General features: G+C 45.9%; 1 pseudogene across 1 annotated transcript in view; it reads left to right on the top strand.

Annotated features, from left to right (window-relative positions):
- LOC148518775 (cytochrome P450 2G1-like) overlaps positions 1-6,920 on the top strand; it is a 43,008-nt pseudogene extending 36,088 nt beyond the window's left edge. The window contains exons 7-9 of the transcript XR_015878975.1: positions 939-1,123; positions 3,358-3,499; positions 6,190-6,920. The product of XR_015878975.1 is annotated as a cytochrome P450 2G1-like (transcript). The remainder of the gene's footprint in view (positions 1-938; positions 1,124-3,357; positions 3,500-6,189) is intronic.
- Positions 6,921-15,950: the final 9,030 nt, after the last annotated feature.

Below are 15,950 nucleotides of genomic sequence, written 5' to 3'. Positions count from 1 at the left end.
ATAATGTTGGATTGGGTATAAAACTACGATTGGCTATATCAGAAATAAAACACAACAATCCCTTAATAATCGACCCATTACTACTTTACCGTTTTGTATTAGTTTCCATTTCCTCTTACTAACATATCATGTTGCTGGAACAAATAGGACATTGGGGCACATTTTTCTTAATTATCGGGATTTAGACCCAATAATTAGAATTTTTATTCCCACTATTTGCTATTATGTTCTGATCAGATTTGTGAAGTAACACATCCAGGGACATAAGCTCTACTATCCCTGGCACGCCCCGGTGCGCGACTGGGCGTGCACGGTCATCAGACCGTGTATGTGCGAGCGGCCATTACCGGGGAGGAATCCTAAGAATTTATCTTTTTGTAAAATTGTGCGATATCTAGCCTATAGGTCAAGTTTGGAAATGCTCGCAAGTTGGAGGTCAGAATCCCGACGCTGGCATCCAGAGTTAGAACACCGACACCCTCCCTCCCCACACCCTAAACCTGACCACCCCCTTAGTGCCTAAACCTAACCTCCTCCACCGCAGTCTAAGCCTGACCCTGCCAGTGCCTAAACCTAACCCTCCCTCTAGTACCTAACCCTTAACACTAACCCTAACCCACCCCCCAACCCCAATACTTACCTTCGTGAAGTGGCCCTGGGTTTCTGACAGGTATGGATAGGATTCCAGCAACAGCATTAAAAGCACTGGCATACCGACTGTTGGTATTATGTCCGCATCTCAGTTTCACAATATAGCAACCCCCATAGAAACCTATGGGGGCTGCTATTGCAATGCTTACATTTTGCAGGTTTTGTTTAATAAGTATGTCCCAGTGTCATCTATTCTTGTCACACAACGTTATCTCCTGCCTCTGTCTTAATTCTGATTCCCTAGAATAACATTGTCAGTAGTATAACTTCCAGTTTCTATTGTTTAGTGAAGATCCAGAAGGAGATAGACCAGGTAATTGGTGATAGGTGCCCATCAGCAGAAGACAGATTCAGGATGCCTTATACTGAAGCTGTAATCCATAAAATACAGAGATTCAGTGATATTGTCCCCACTGGACTGCCCCACCGCACAACACAGGACACCTCAATTCAAGGCTACATCATCCCCAAGGTAAATACTCTGTATAACATTTGCCTGGAGAGACACTACTTATATCACACCATACTGATCCCATAATCTAGAGCAGTGGTTCTCAAACTCGGTCCTCAGGACCCCACACAGTTCACTTTTTCCAGGTAGCCCAGCAGGTGCAAAGGTGTATTTGTTACTCACTGACACGTTTTAAAAGATCAACAGGTGTAGCTAACTATTTCACTTGTAATTATGTGAGGAGACCTGCTAAACATGCACTGTTTGGGGTCCTGATGACCGAGTTTGAGAACCACTGATCTAGAGCACAGCTTCTCAAACTCTGTCCTCAGGACCCCAAACAGTGCATGTTTTGCAGGTCTCCTCACATACTTAGTAGTGAAACAGTTAGCTGCACCTGTGGATCTTTTAAAAAGTGTCAGTGACTAATGAATACACCTGTGCACCTGCTGGGTGACCTGCAAAACGTGAACTGTGTGGGGTCCTGAGGACCGAGTTTGAGAACCACTGATCTAGAGCACAGCTTCTCAAACTCTGTCTTCAGGACCCACACACAGGTCATGTTTTCCAGGTCACTCAGCAGGTGCACAGGTGTATTCATTACTCACTGACACGTTTTAAAAGATCAACAGGTGTAGCTAACTATTTCACTTGTAATTATGTGAGGAGACCTGCTAAACATGCACTGTTTGGGGTCCTGATGACCGAGTTTGAGAACCACTGATCTAGAGCACAGCTTCTCAAACTCTGTCCTCAGGACCCCAAACAGTGCATGTTTTGCAGGTCTCCTCACATAATTAGTAGTGAAACAGTTAGCTGCACCTGTGGATCTTTTAAAAAGTGTCAGTGACTAATGAATACACCTGTGCACCTGCTGGGTGACCTGCAAAACGTGAACTGTGTGGGGTCCTGAGGACCGAGTTTGAGAACCACTGATCTAGAGCACAGCTTCTCAAACTCTGTCTTCAGGACCCACACACAGGTCATGTTTTCCAGGTCACTCAGCAGGTGCACAGGTGTATTCATTACTCACTGACACATTTTAAAATATCCACAGGTGCAGCTAATTATGTCACTTGTGATTCTTTGAGGAGACCTGGAAAATATGCTCTGTTTGGGGTCCTGAAGACCCCAAACTTCAGTTTGAGACTCTGTGATTTAGAGCACATGTTCTCAATCTTGGTTTTCAGGACATCAAACAGTACATGTTTTCCATATGTCCTCACAAAAGCACTAGTGGAATAATTAGCTCCACCTGTGGATCTTTTAAAATGTGTCAGTGATGTTACTAATTGTTGCAGATGAGGAGGAGATATATCAAGCCTTGGAGAGAGATCAAGTGGAGAGAAATAAAGTACCAACCAATCAGCTCCTAACTGTCATGTTACAGGCTGTATTTGCAAAATAGGTTAGGAGCCGATTGACTGGAACTTCATCTCTCTCCATTTAATCTCTGTCCAAGGTTTGATACTGTACCTATTTCTCAAGAGTGAATTTGGGGGCGATTCAGACCCGGACGCTAAACTGCGCTCTCGTGCATGCCAAAAGGGTCCGGGTATGCAAATTCTGCGATCGCACTGTCTGGTGTAAGGACGCCCTCTATGTCTTAGAGTGTGACGGCAGAGTGAGCGCACGCCGGTATAAAGACACCCACTTTTCTTACACATGTCATCTCCAGGATTAATTAGAACCATCGAGAGCTATCGGAGCAGCACGCATCGCTTGAGATAAACCCTACCCCGCCGCAAGCACTGCGATCACTGCAGGCTGAAATACAACCTAGTGACGTGTACAGTGATGCTTCCATGCTAATTATGCACACCAATAAAACTCAGTTTTAACGCCCAGACACGCCTGCGTTCGCATCACCACTTCCCCGTTCACAAGCACCTTCACTGTTACCACCCACAAACGGCACATTCTGTCACTCAAACTAGTGTCCAGTCTGTGTACTACGAGCGCACGATTCCCGAACGCAGTGACTGGTTCGCGCATGCGTATTTTGCCCCATGCGCAGACAGACGGCAAGCGCCCATAGCGTGCATCCGCGACTTTGCTTCCGGGTCTGAATCAGGCCCTTGGTTCACTCTTGTGAATATTGCTTGCTGCCTCTATTCTGTTCTGTTGATAGGTGAACATGTTAAAAAGTAGAAGATACAATTCTAAAAAATCTCTATGTTGAATGAGATTTATTTTTGTCATATTTTCTTTTTGTATAAGCAAATGATCAGAAATCTCTCTATCTCCCATATCAGGACATGGACATTCTCTTCTTGCTGACAACTGTACTGAAGGATCCTAAATACTTTCCCCAACCAGAGGTGTTCTCCCCAGAACGGTCCTTGGATGATCAGGGGGGTATAAAGAAGAGCCTGGCTCTGCTGCCTTTCTCTGCAGGTACTGTGCATTTGGTGTTTGCTATGTATCTAGAGAACATTTATTGATAACGTGATGGTGTTGTTGTGAAGTGTTAAATTACTTGACAACAACACCATCATTATTCATTTAATTATTTAGTAAAAAAAATCCAGTATAAGTGAGTCCACTCAGGGGGTCATTCAGACCCGCTCACGAGCAGCAGGACGCTCGCAAGCGGGTCGATGTTCCCCACTGCGCATGCGCACGACAGAGGGAGCTCCGTCGTGTGCATGTGCGAGACCCGGCGAGCGACAGGCTCACCATCGCTCCGGGTCTCGCACCAAAGGGGGCGTGCTGTCGATGTTGATTGACAGCAAGCCCCCTTTGGTGGGCGTGCCGGGGGCGTGCCTGCCAGATGGAGGTGTTCCCATGGGAACGCCTACCGTCTCAAGCCGGCCCCACTGACATCACTAGTGATGTCAATGGGAGTGATTTTGGCTCTGATAGAGCCAGAATCACTCCAGGGCTTGCGGCAGCGAGACCCTACCGCAGGGTCTCCGTCGCAAGCCCGATGGTCGCAATGGTCTTGACCATCGCGACCATCATCATGGACGCTCGCTAAAGCTGTGGGTGGTAACCCACTGCTATGCGAGCGTCCATGAGGATGCTCCAAAAAAAGGTAGGAGGGTCCTGATCCAGAGCGAGCGCTCTGGTCAGAGCGTTCAGCTCTGAATCAGGCCCTCAGTCTGACCACCCCACCTTGCTCAGCCCCTCCCCCTCTCTATTGTTCTCCCCCCCGCATTTTGTCCCACCCCATTCCCTTATTTACTGCTCTGTCCCACCTCGATCTCCTGCTCAGGCCCCTACTCCTGTTCCATCCCGACCCCCTTACTTACCCCTGTACCAAGTTGCCCGGGGGGGGAGGGGGTCCTCTGTCCCCACCGGGCACACTAGGATCGCACTGGGCTTGCATATTAGAGATGGGACAACTATCAGCTGATTATTATATAGATTTTTTAACAGTTATGCATGGGTGCTCGAAAACAATTGAATATCGCACCCCGATCTCCCGTCACTTTAGACAGTAGATAGGGTGCGATAAAATAATTGAATTGCCCCATGATTATGTTATTAGAGTGTGGGAGGAAAATGGGAGCACCTGGAGGAAGCCCATGTGAACACAGGGAGAGCATACACACTCCACACAGATTGTTCATCACCAGAATTTGAACTTATGACCTCAGTGCTGTCAGGCAGTAAAGCTAACCACTACACCACACATCCTTCCCAGTGTTTAACGTAATACATATGTGATATTCTGTTACCAACCCAGACACAGATCAAGACAAGGGGAGGGATGCCTGAACAGTTGCATTATTTGGGACGTGATGCATCCCGACCACTCTTTGCATGCATGCTGGCATTGGTAACTCCAGCATGCATGAAGGAATGTGCAAAGGCCCACTCTCTCTGTAAGAGCGGTCCTTGGGGAATGAGGGACTTCCAGTTCTAAGTCCCTCTGCTGGGAGGGATCCAATCAGAGATAGGGTTACCCACGGCATCCAAGCTCCGGAAAGCATCGCATTCCAGGGCTCCGTGCATATAAGATACGCGGTCAAACTTGCATTTGACCACATATCTCTCTTTGCTGCATCCTGCCCAAAATCTCAATCAGAAAAAGACTTAGAGGTCTAGTTACTAAGCAGTGTTAGGAGACAGAGTGAAAAGTGATTAGGTGCCAGCCAATCAGCTCCCAACTGTCATTTTTCAAACACAGCCTGTGAGATGACAGTTGGGAGCTGATTGGCTGGTACTTTATCACTTTTCACTCTATCTCCTAACACTGTTTAGTAAATAGACCCCTTAGAAATGGAATTTATTTTGATGGATAAAGAGTTTTTAGGTAAAGGAGAACACTGGGAAACTGAAAGTAGTCTCATAGACATTATATAAATCTAAAGAGTTCAAAGTCTGTCACTGTACTCATAGTATAGTGAGTATCTATTCACATCCACACAATAACTTACTGTCATTTGTTATACAGAGACTAATTTACTAAGTAAAATCAAGTGCAATATACAGAATGTAATATTGTTCTTTTACTATGTACAGTATTGCTAAAATCTTTGTGAATGCTTTAGAATTTGCAGAACTTAAAGGTGACCTTAATTGCTTTCACTCCTGGATCTAAGTAGTAAAGACCTATACAAGAACCCAATAAACCAGGTAACATTACATTTAAGATTGAAATTCAATAGAAGCTCAATAGAAGGTGGTTCTTGCTGCAAGATGAAGACACTAGATGCACAAAGCAGTATATTCAAATATAGATAGAAATATAGCTAGTGTTGCCCAATAGAAGCCAATAGAAGCCTATGGGTTCTATTCGTGGCTTCCCCCTGGGAGAGATCCATTCAGATCTCTCCTAGCACTCCCCATAGCACACATTCTTCTGCCCATGCGCAGAAGGACGCCTGAGGGATTTCTGGGTCGTAGACCTGGAAATCCCTCACTCTTACTGAGAGACCTGTCCTTTGCGTTTCTCTTCATGCATACCGGCATAATTAACACCGACATGCATGCAAAGAGTGGCGGGATGCATCACATGCAAATGGCGATGTGTTATGCATCCCGTCCAGTATGTGCAGACCACAAGAAGTTTTTACTTTGCTGTGTATAAACCCTTATTGCTGTGTTTGAGCTCACTTTATGGTTACCTATCTCTTTAGGGAGGCGGCAGTGTCCGGGAGAAGGCCTGGCCCGCATGGAGCTGTTTGTGTTTCTCACAGTACTCCTTCAGAAGTTCACCCTGACCACATCGGTATCTCCAGAGGACTTGGACATAGGCCCTGAAACAAGCAGTGCTGGTCACTTTCCCCGCAACTACAAGATGACCGTCATTCCTCGTCACCTGTAGTTTACCGCCTTTCACATTTCAACGTAAAGCATTGATTTGACCTAATACAAAATCTTCTATCTATCTATCTATCTATCTATCTATCTATCTATCTATCTATCTATCTATCTATCTATCTATCTATCTATCTATCCTACATGAGGACATGTGATCCCAAAAAGAGTAATTAAAAATGAATCAAATGAACAAAAGGTGTTAATCTACTGCACTTACCATTTCAAGATCTGGGGTGTATGTGTTATATACCTACATTGTTTCAACAAAATTTTCTCATATACATACTTTAGGCTTCTCTGTTTGTCCCCGGCATCTGTGTGTCCCCTGTGCAGCGGCTTCTCTGTGTGTCCCCGGCATCTGTGTGTCCCCTGTGCAGCGGCTGCTCTGTGTGTCCCCGGCATCTGTGTGTCCCCTGTGCAGCGGCTTCTCTGTGTGTCTCCGGCATCTGTGTGTCCCCTGTGCAGCGGCTTCTCTGTGTGTCCCCGGCATCTGTGTGTCCCCTGTGCAGCGGCTTCTCTGTGTGTCCCCGGCATCTGTGTGTCCCCTGTGCAGCGGCTTCTCTGTGTGTCCCCGGCATCTGTGTGTCCCCCCGTGCAGCGGCTTCTCTGTGTGTCCCCGGCATCTGTGTGTCCCCTGTGCAGCGGCTGCTCTGTGTGTCCCCGGCATCTGTGTGTCCCCTGTGCAGCGGCTGCTCTGTGTGTCCCCGGCATCTGTGTTTCCCCTGTGCAGCGGCTTCTCTGTGTGTCCCTGGGGCAGCTGCTTGTGTGAGTGCTGCAGCTGCGGGCAGTGTATTGTGTAAAAAAAAAATGTATATCTATATGTGTGTGTCAATATTTGTATATATATATATATATATAATGTATATATACCACCGGCCAGCTAAGTAAACCTCAGCTTACTGAGGCTTGCTACTCCCAGAAAACGAGGCGTACATGTCCCCGTTTCCGGGACGCCGTCCGCCCCCGCACCGCCTCTTAAATGCCTCTGCCAAGGAGCTACGTGCGACTACGCAGGACCCATTCTGCACACTCACAGAATGGGTCCTGCACACACACACTGGGGCTTGCGGTGGATGAGACACTACCACAAGGGTCTCGTCGCAAGCCCGATGGCCGCGATAATCACAACCATCGCCAGGTCGCCCGCACAAGCTGTGGGTGGTCACCCACAGCTATGCGAGCGGCCTGGAGGCGAATTGATTTTTTTTTAAAATCCGCCCTGATTCAGAGCGAGCACTTGCAAATAGCGAGCACCTCTGAATCAGGACCCTAGCCATTGCTGACGGTGGTAGTCCCCCAACCAATGTAAAGGGAACATCGGTGGCTGTGGTCTCAAACAATCCATGGTTTCTATCAATGGTTGAACTCATCGGCTATCGATGGTACAGCCATCAATGGCTATCTCTGCAGTATACCATAAAAATTGCTATATTTATGGTATACGGTGTTTAATAAATAAACAATTTTTATAAAGCTGTGTTGGAAAAGTTTTTAAAAGATGTTCTTGACCTAATTCAATCATAATGTAAAAACAATTTCGGAGCGGTTTTTGGAAAAAAATTTGTCAAGTAAGTGGTTAAACTATTTTTATCTGCCAAAAATTGCTGAAACCAATCAGCCACAAAAATGTAAATCATTTAACAAAAACTACAGGAAATTATTGCTGCTAATGTCTGTGGTAGCAAAACTAGCTCATTTTAGCAACCTACACATCTCGAAATACATACTACTGTAGTGCGGGTGAGCCGCTGCAATGTCAACATGATGACAAGAGGGGACGGGGAAACACCTACCCAGATTGTCAGACACCGGGGGGCAACAGGAGTGTGCAAGGTTGGAGAAGGATCCGGCAGGAAGTGGCTACTGGTGGAGCAGGTACTAGGGGCCAGCAGGAGATTTGCTAGACGCTGCTCACCCCAAAAATGAGAGGAACAGAGCGCCAAAGCCGAAGGGACGGAGTGGATAAGTCGCGCATCTTAAAACAGCTAACAACAAACATCGGACACCGGAGGGATGGCTATTTTAGGGTAAGAATAGAGTTAGTTCTGCTTTAAAGTAGGGATAAGCGGGTTCGGATTTCTGAAATCCGAACCCCCCCGATCCGAGTCGTATCCGAGTCAGGCTCGACTTTTCCCGCCTGACTCGGAACTGAAATCGAGGCAAAACCTCATCATCCCGCCTTCCGGATCTCGTGGGTTTTGGATTCTATAAAAGGTCCCCGCATCAGCGCCATTTCTCACTCCGGCTGTGGACAGTGAAGAGGGAGGGTGGGAGCTAGGGCTGGCTGGGCTGTGTTGTGCTGCTGTTGTCCATAGGGGCTGTGACCACTCAGTCCATAAAAAATTATTTTTTGTGTTTGTGAATTGTGTGCACTGTGGCTGCACGTGCATCAACAAAGGAGCAGCGCCAAGCGTGCGCCTGTGTCCCATAAGTAAAGGGCTGGCTGCCTTGTCATTAAAGGGTGCTGTAACCCCCAAAGTGCACTCCAAACAAAATAAAAAATAATTTTCTGTGTTTGTGAATTGTGTGCACTGTGGCCGCACGTGCATCAAAAAAGTAGCGCCAAGTGTTCGCCTGTGTCATAAGTAAGGGGCCGGCTGGCTCGTCTGTTAAAGGGTGGTGTATCCCACAAAGTGCACTCCAAACAAAATAAAAAAATATTTTCTGTGTTTGTGAATTGTGTGAACTGTGGCTGCACGTGCATCAACAAAGGAGCACCGCCAAGCGTGGGCCTGTATCCCATAAGTCTGTTAAAGGATGGTGCAACCCCCAAAGTGCACTCCACAAAAAATAAACAATTCTTTTTTTTCTGTGTATGTGTGCGAAATGTATGCACAGTAGCCGCACGTGCATCAACACAGCAGCAGCGCCAAGTGTGCGCCTGTGTCATAAGTCAAGGGCCGGTTTGGACATCTGGTCCGGACTGAAGGAAGTGCCAACAATTTCTGACATGTCTACTGTCACTGCATATGATACTGTCACCATTGACAGAATGGTGGAGGATTACATCGGTGACAGCATCCAAGTAGGCATGTCAGACAGTCCATACCTGTACTGGCAGGAAAAAGAGGCAATTTGGAGGCTCCTGTACAAACTGGCTCTATTTTACCTGAGTTGCCCCCCCTCCAGTGTGTACTCCGAAAGAGTGTTTAGTGCAGCCGGGAACCTTGTCAGCGAAAGGCGCAGGAGGTTGCTTCCACAAAATAGGGAAAAGATGAAGTTCATAAAAGTGAATTATCAACTCTTCCAGGGAGACCAGCCTCCAGAACATACAGAGGGACCTGTGGTGGTGGATTCCAGCGAGGACAAATTAATACTCTGTGAGGATGAGGATGTACACAACACTGAAGAGGGTGAGGAATCGGTGGATGAGGAGGATGAGGACGACATCTTGCCTCCATAGAGCCAGTTTGTGCAGGGACAGATTAATTGCCAGCTTGGTTTGTGGGGTCCCAAACGAACCAATTATTTCAGCCACAGTCGTGTGGCAGACCCTGGCGCTGAAATGATTGGTTTGTTAAAGTGTGCATGTCCTGTTTATACAACATAAGGGTGGGTGGGAGGGCCTAAGAACAATTCAATCTTGCACTTCTTTTTTTTCTTTGTATTATGTACTGTTTGGGGTCTAGTTTCTCAAACTGCCATCCTGTCTGCCACTGCAGTGTCACTCCTAGATGGGCCACGTGTTTGTGCTGCCCACTCGTGTCGCTTAGCATAGTCATCCAGTTACCTCGGTGCAACCTTTTGGACATAAAAACACTATTGTGAGGTGTTCAGAATAGACTGGAAATAAGTGGAAATTAAGGTTATTGAGGTTAATAATAGCATAGGAGCAGAAAAACCCACAAATTCTGTGATTTTAGCTGTTTTTATGCTTTTTTTTTTTCAAAAAAATACAGATCTAAAACACGGAAGGGTGGTTTTGGCAAAACCAATCCAGAACCAAAACACGAAGAAAGATCCAGATCCAAAACCAAAACACGAAAAGTGGCCGGTGCACACCCCTACTTTAAAGTCCCGCAGTTACCCGGCTACCCACGGACACTTGTACTCCATACCACCTGTTCACAAAAGAGCTATAAAAAACAAGTGGGGTGTGGAAAATAATTTATAATTAATTTTTTATTTTATTATTTACAAAAATTACATCGTGATACATTTTAATAATTGCACACAGATACAAGCGCTCTTTTCCAGATTTATTGCCGGTACAATGTCTATCTCAGTCTCTACTTAGAGAAGCTTACTGAGCTCCTGCTGTTTTCTTTATTATCCTGCTGGTGCAGTTCTGATTGTGTTTGCTGCACTAACTCCTATGTCATTCTACTCCTGTACAATCTGCATCTCTAGTTTCATAGGTAATATAAAGCCTGTTCCTTTGTTGCTGATTCTGGTCTGCACCTGTGCAAGTATACATCTGTCTAGCTCAGTCCCTACTGAGTGAAGCTCAACTGTGCTCCGGTTCAGTGGCGTAACTAGGGGGGGTCGAGCGGGGCACATGCCCTGGGCATCATGGCAAGCCTTCAGAGGGGGGGCGCCACCGGGCAAGGGCATCGTACCCGCACGCCCACCCCCCAACCACCATTGTGTTCTGAGTTTGCCCTTTAACAAGCAGGCAAGTGTGCCTGCTAGCCTGGTGCTGGCTTGGCTGTCTGTAGGGGGAGCTGCAGCGGAACCTCGCAGCCCCTCCTGGGCAGCCTTCCTACCAAGCTCTATCCTCCTCCTGACCTGGACTAGAGCTGCCGTCTGCGCTGGGTGAGGAGTGATTCTTCCCTACCCGGTGCTCTCTGTCTCCGCTTACCACATTTAAGCTATTGGAGGGGCGGATGGCTAAACAGCAGCGGGGGGGATGGTACTGGATGGCTAAATGCCACAGGGGGTATTGGATGGGTAAACTGCCATGGGGGAGAGGATTGGATGGCTAAGCTGCTGCTGGGGAGGGATTGGATGGCTAAGCTGCCACAGGAGGGGAAGGGGTGTTCATTTTTATGTGGGGGGCAGCTGGCTGCATTTGTGTGATATAAGTTTGTGTCTGTATAGGTTTTCAGTGTGTGTGTCTGTATAGGCTTTGTGTGTGTGTGTAAGTGTATCTGTATAGGCTTTGTGTGTGTGTAAGTGTGTGTCTGTATATGCTTTCAGTGTGTGTGTGTAAGTGTGTGTCTGTATAGGTTTTCAGTGTCTGTGTAAGTGTGTGTCTGTATAGGCTTTCAGTGTGTGTGTGTCTGTATAGGCTTTGTATGTGTGTGTTTAGGCTTTGTGTGTAAGTGTGTGTCTGTATAGGCTTTCAGTGTGTGTGTCTGTATAGGCTTTCAGTTTATGTGTAAGTGTGAGTCTGTATAGGCTTTGTGTGTGTAAGTATGTGTCTGAATAGGCTTTCAGTGTGTGTGTCTGTATAGGCTTTGTGTGTGTAAGTGTTTGTCTGTATAGGCTTTCAGTGTGTGTAAGTGTGTGTCTGTATAGGCTTTCAGTGTGTGTGTGTGTGTGTCTGTATATGTATGCATATATGTATGTGTGTATGTATATGTGTCTGTGTGTATATGTGTCAGTGTTTGTGTATGTGTATGTGTGTCATGGTGTATGTGTCAGTGTGTGTGTATATGTCTGTGTATCTATGTCAGTGTATGTGTATCTGTGGGGGGAGGTGATGGTGTGCTGAGAGACAATGCAGGGGGATGATGGTGTGCTGAGAGATGACACAGGGGGGAGGCAATGGTGTGGCTAAAAAGAGATGACATGGGGAGGGAGATGATGGTTTGGCTAAGAGATGATGCAGTGAGATGATGGTGTGGCTAAGATGATGCAGTGAGATGATGGTGTGCTGAGACATGCAGGGGGAGATGATGGTGTGGCTGAGAGATGCAGGGGGAGATGATGGTGTGGCTGAGAGATGCAGGGGGAGAAGATGGCATGCTGAGAGACACAGGGGAAAGATTATGGTGTGGTTAAGATGATGCCGTGATAGGACTGTGTGCTGAGAGACGCAGGGGGAGATGATGGTGTGGCTGAGAGACGCAGGGGGAGATGATGGTGTGGCTGAGAGACACAGGGGGTTATGATGGTGTGGCTAAGAGACGATGCCGTGAGATGATGGTGTGGCTGAGCTATGCAGGGGGCAGGAAGTTACACAGGGGGAATGAGTCTGGTTGAACCGCTGTTGTAAGATGATGACCTTGTTAATATTCCTACACAAACAGGTACCTTCCGGACGATGTGACCTACATGAATAGTGAATACTGACTGAAGACGCTGTCATCCCCGGGAGGATGTATTTCTTCAGAGGTACCACATTATGAGAAACCACCGTATAGGTAAGATGCATATGGAATGGAAAGGAATGTTCCCAGACTGACAAGAAATGGGTGGCGTGCCATGATGGCATGCCCCATTTTAAGTAGCCACGCCCCTTCAGGTATTTGACCATGCCCATTTTTTGGCACGCGCCTCTGGCGTGCATAAATATGTCTTGCTGTGTGGTGGTGGGAGGGGGCACCAATCTTTAATTTGCCCTGGGCTCCGAAGACCATAGTTATGCCACTGCTCCAGTTACATTCATTAGTTATCCTACTGGTGCAGTTCTGTCTGTATTTGCTACACTAACTTCCCAAGTAATTCCAGCTTGTTCCAGTGTGATGAACCTGTGCAAAGTATCCACCTGTCTGCTCAGATATATCAGCTTCCCTGGTGCCAAGCCAGATTATTCCACAGCTACTATCCATTCCGGTGTTCGCTCTGTATCCGGTCCTGTCATCTTTAGAGTGCTCCCAGACTACAGAGAAAACCCAGTCCAAGCCTGGTAAATCCTTCTGCCAAGATCTGCCACTCAAGTGTCCTGGACTACAGAACCAAGTAAGAAGAGTGCTTTTATTATTCTCAAGAAACAACCCAGTTCAGCCTGCTTAATCTACTGCTACACTCTTATCTGCTACATACACCATACCATCTACAACACCAATGTCCCTGGTGGTCTAGTGGGTAGGATCCGGCATCCCTCTGCCGAGACCCTGGTTCGATTCCCGGTCAGGGAAGCATGTATTCACATGTCAAGAGATCTCCTCAGGCCTGCCAGCTTTGCATACACACCTCCCATTTCTCAAACAGACATCTACCCGACCCTAGTTGCACAAACAAACACAAGCATGACACCGCAGCAGCAGGTGCTGCAGGCAACGCAGCTACAACCACCACGGTTGAAGAAACGCCGGGCTTACTCCAATATTGACAATTCTGCCCAATGTAGGACAAATGCTGTCAGATCCCATTACATTAGATGAAGTCCACCGAGCTATTCAGAAATTGAAACCAGCATGTATTGGGATAGCAAAATGGCTACTGACAGCCATTTCTATTCATGGTTCTTATGTGTGTATCAGACATGAAGTGGTATCAGGCATGAAATGGTATAGGAATGTGGAAAGCAGACAAGCCATAAATCCACAAGGCGTTGTCTACTGCGATGTACGCTTGCGTTAAGTTTAAGAAAGTCCTTCTCAGTAGTTAACCAATAAAGTAGTTTGAAGTAGGGTTATGCCCATATTAGTAGAGTTAGATGGGTATGACAAGTAGGATACTATATAAACGAAGAACAAAGAAGCTTCCAGTGGCCTGCCCTATGCCTGGACCAGAGATTGCAGCTGGTGGCTAGGATATTGTTCGTTCCAGCTCTATTCTGAGAGGAGGCTCCTGGATCGTGTAACCATCTTATATTCCGAAGCTAAGTAACTATTATTCTTCCATATCTTGTCATTTGTTGTAATAAATTATATCTTTTTTCAAGATACTGGTTTGTGTGGCTTAATTAACCTTCTGTATCCAAGAACCTTATCTCGTTCCACCGGGAACATTAAAGTGGTGTCAGAAGTGGGATACAGAGAGTTAATAGTCATAAATCTGCTTGGAATGTGTAGTCGATTGTTTTAGCATTGCTGTGCAAACGTAGTGTTGTGCAAATGCAGGGTTGTGCAAACCCATGTAAAAAATCCTCTGTCTCATGAGTGAATGAGGGAGGTGTGACCTGATCAGTCACAGAGTGTATACTGTACATCACAGTATATCTGTATGTTGTCTGTTTACTGTCTTTGTGTTTGTGTTGTTGAAACAAACAAGAATAATGCATTTTAAGATTTTCAAGAAATATGCAAATATGTTGAAAAATGAATTGGGATTTCAGCTGGCTGATTTCCAGAAAAAGCATAATGTTGGTTTTTCACTGCCTGGTATTGATAAGTGTAAAAATAGTGACATTTTGTGTAGACCAATATATGTTGAAAGAAGTGTAAAATCTGTTGAGAAGAATGCAGTGATAAGAAAGCCTATCTCACAGACAGAAAGAGTAAGCCTGAATTCACATTGTCCCAGAAATTCCATAGGGAGGGGGAGTGAATCTTCACAAGTAAGAGCTGAGATGTCAGCTAGCGCAGAAATAAGTGCTGATTTATTACACACAGAAAGTGTAGAAATTAGTGAGTTTGAGATACACAGAGAAGTGTGTAAGAAAGAACTTGAAACAGAAAATATTTTTGATCAGAAAACTCATTATGTGATGCAAATGTCTCATGATTTGACAAAATGTGAACAAATTGATGAAATCCATGAATGCAAAGAATATGTCCAGAAATCAGATTCAAAATTGAATGCAGATGAGGTTTCTGATAACATGCCATTGGTTAGTGATACTCTTAAGGTGAATGATGGTATGCATGTATTGCCTAAGACTGTCCAGCTTGCCATTCAATGTGAACTGATTGAAAAAAAGAATGTGTTTGCATGGCCATTGAGAGGGGTGTTGCTGAGTGAAGGGGTGGTGATGATGCCTTTTGCCTTGCCCAATGAGACAAAATGCAAGGGGTGGGGATTAGGCAGGATTGCAGTTATAGACCATGCCCATGAGACTGAATACTCCCCTTGTGATAACATTACTTTTACATGGCATGATCAACGTGTCATTGTTGAGTTTAAAGATGCAAAAAGTGAACAAGTTGTGTTTTCTGATGAAACATCCATTGCAAATGATGTTCATGGTTTACTTGCTCATTGTGAAGGATGGGTTGGTGGGTACACACTGACCAACGACAAGGGGCATACATGCAGTACAAACACACTGATTGTTGGTTTGTTTAGTGACAAAGGTGCAGATTTTGTGTTTGGTAATGAAATTCGCATCCAAGTGTATTTCCTTACAAAGCCTTACCAGCCAAAGGTTTTGAAGCAGCTGAAAGACACACAGTTGCTAACGACAATGGCAGAAACTCTCATGCTGATTGGGGAGTTTAAAGTGCTACTGGCTGGCCAAGTGAAATTTAAACCAATGTTTGAACTGTCCATACTGGATTTCTTTATGATCGCAGCTCCTTGGTGGTGGGAAGATTTCCAAGACAGAGAGCATTATTGGTTCATGGACTATGGTGCTATCTGCACCCACACAGGATTGTTGTGGACCTTTGCTGAAGCAAAGCAGCTATCTTTACAAGCTGACAGCCGACAGCCAGAAGAAGGGGCTAGCGAACTTGTTGAATTTATGACTGTTTTTCAAGTCACTGACAAGACTGGATGCCCTGTAAGTCTTCACACTGAAAAATGG

The sequence above is a fragment of the Taudactylus pleione genome, unplaced genomic scaffold (genome assembly GCF_031769625.1).
Source record: "Taudactylus pleione unplaced genomic scaffold, aTauple2 ptg000199l, whole genome shotgun sequence".
Classification (NCBI taxonomy): domain Eukaryota; kingdom Metazoa; phylum Chordata; class Amphibia; order Anura; family Myobatrachidae; genus Taudactylus; species Taudactylus pleione.
This window is presented reverse-complemented; position numbering and strand designations above follow the sequence as displayed.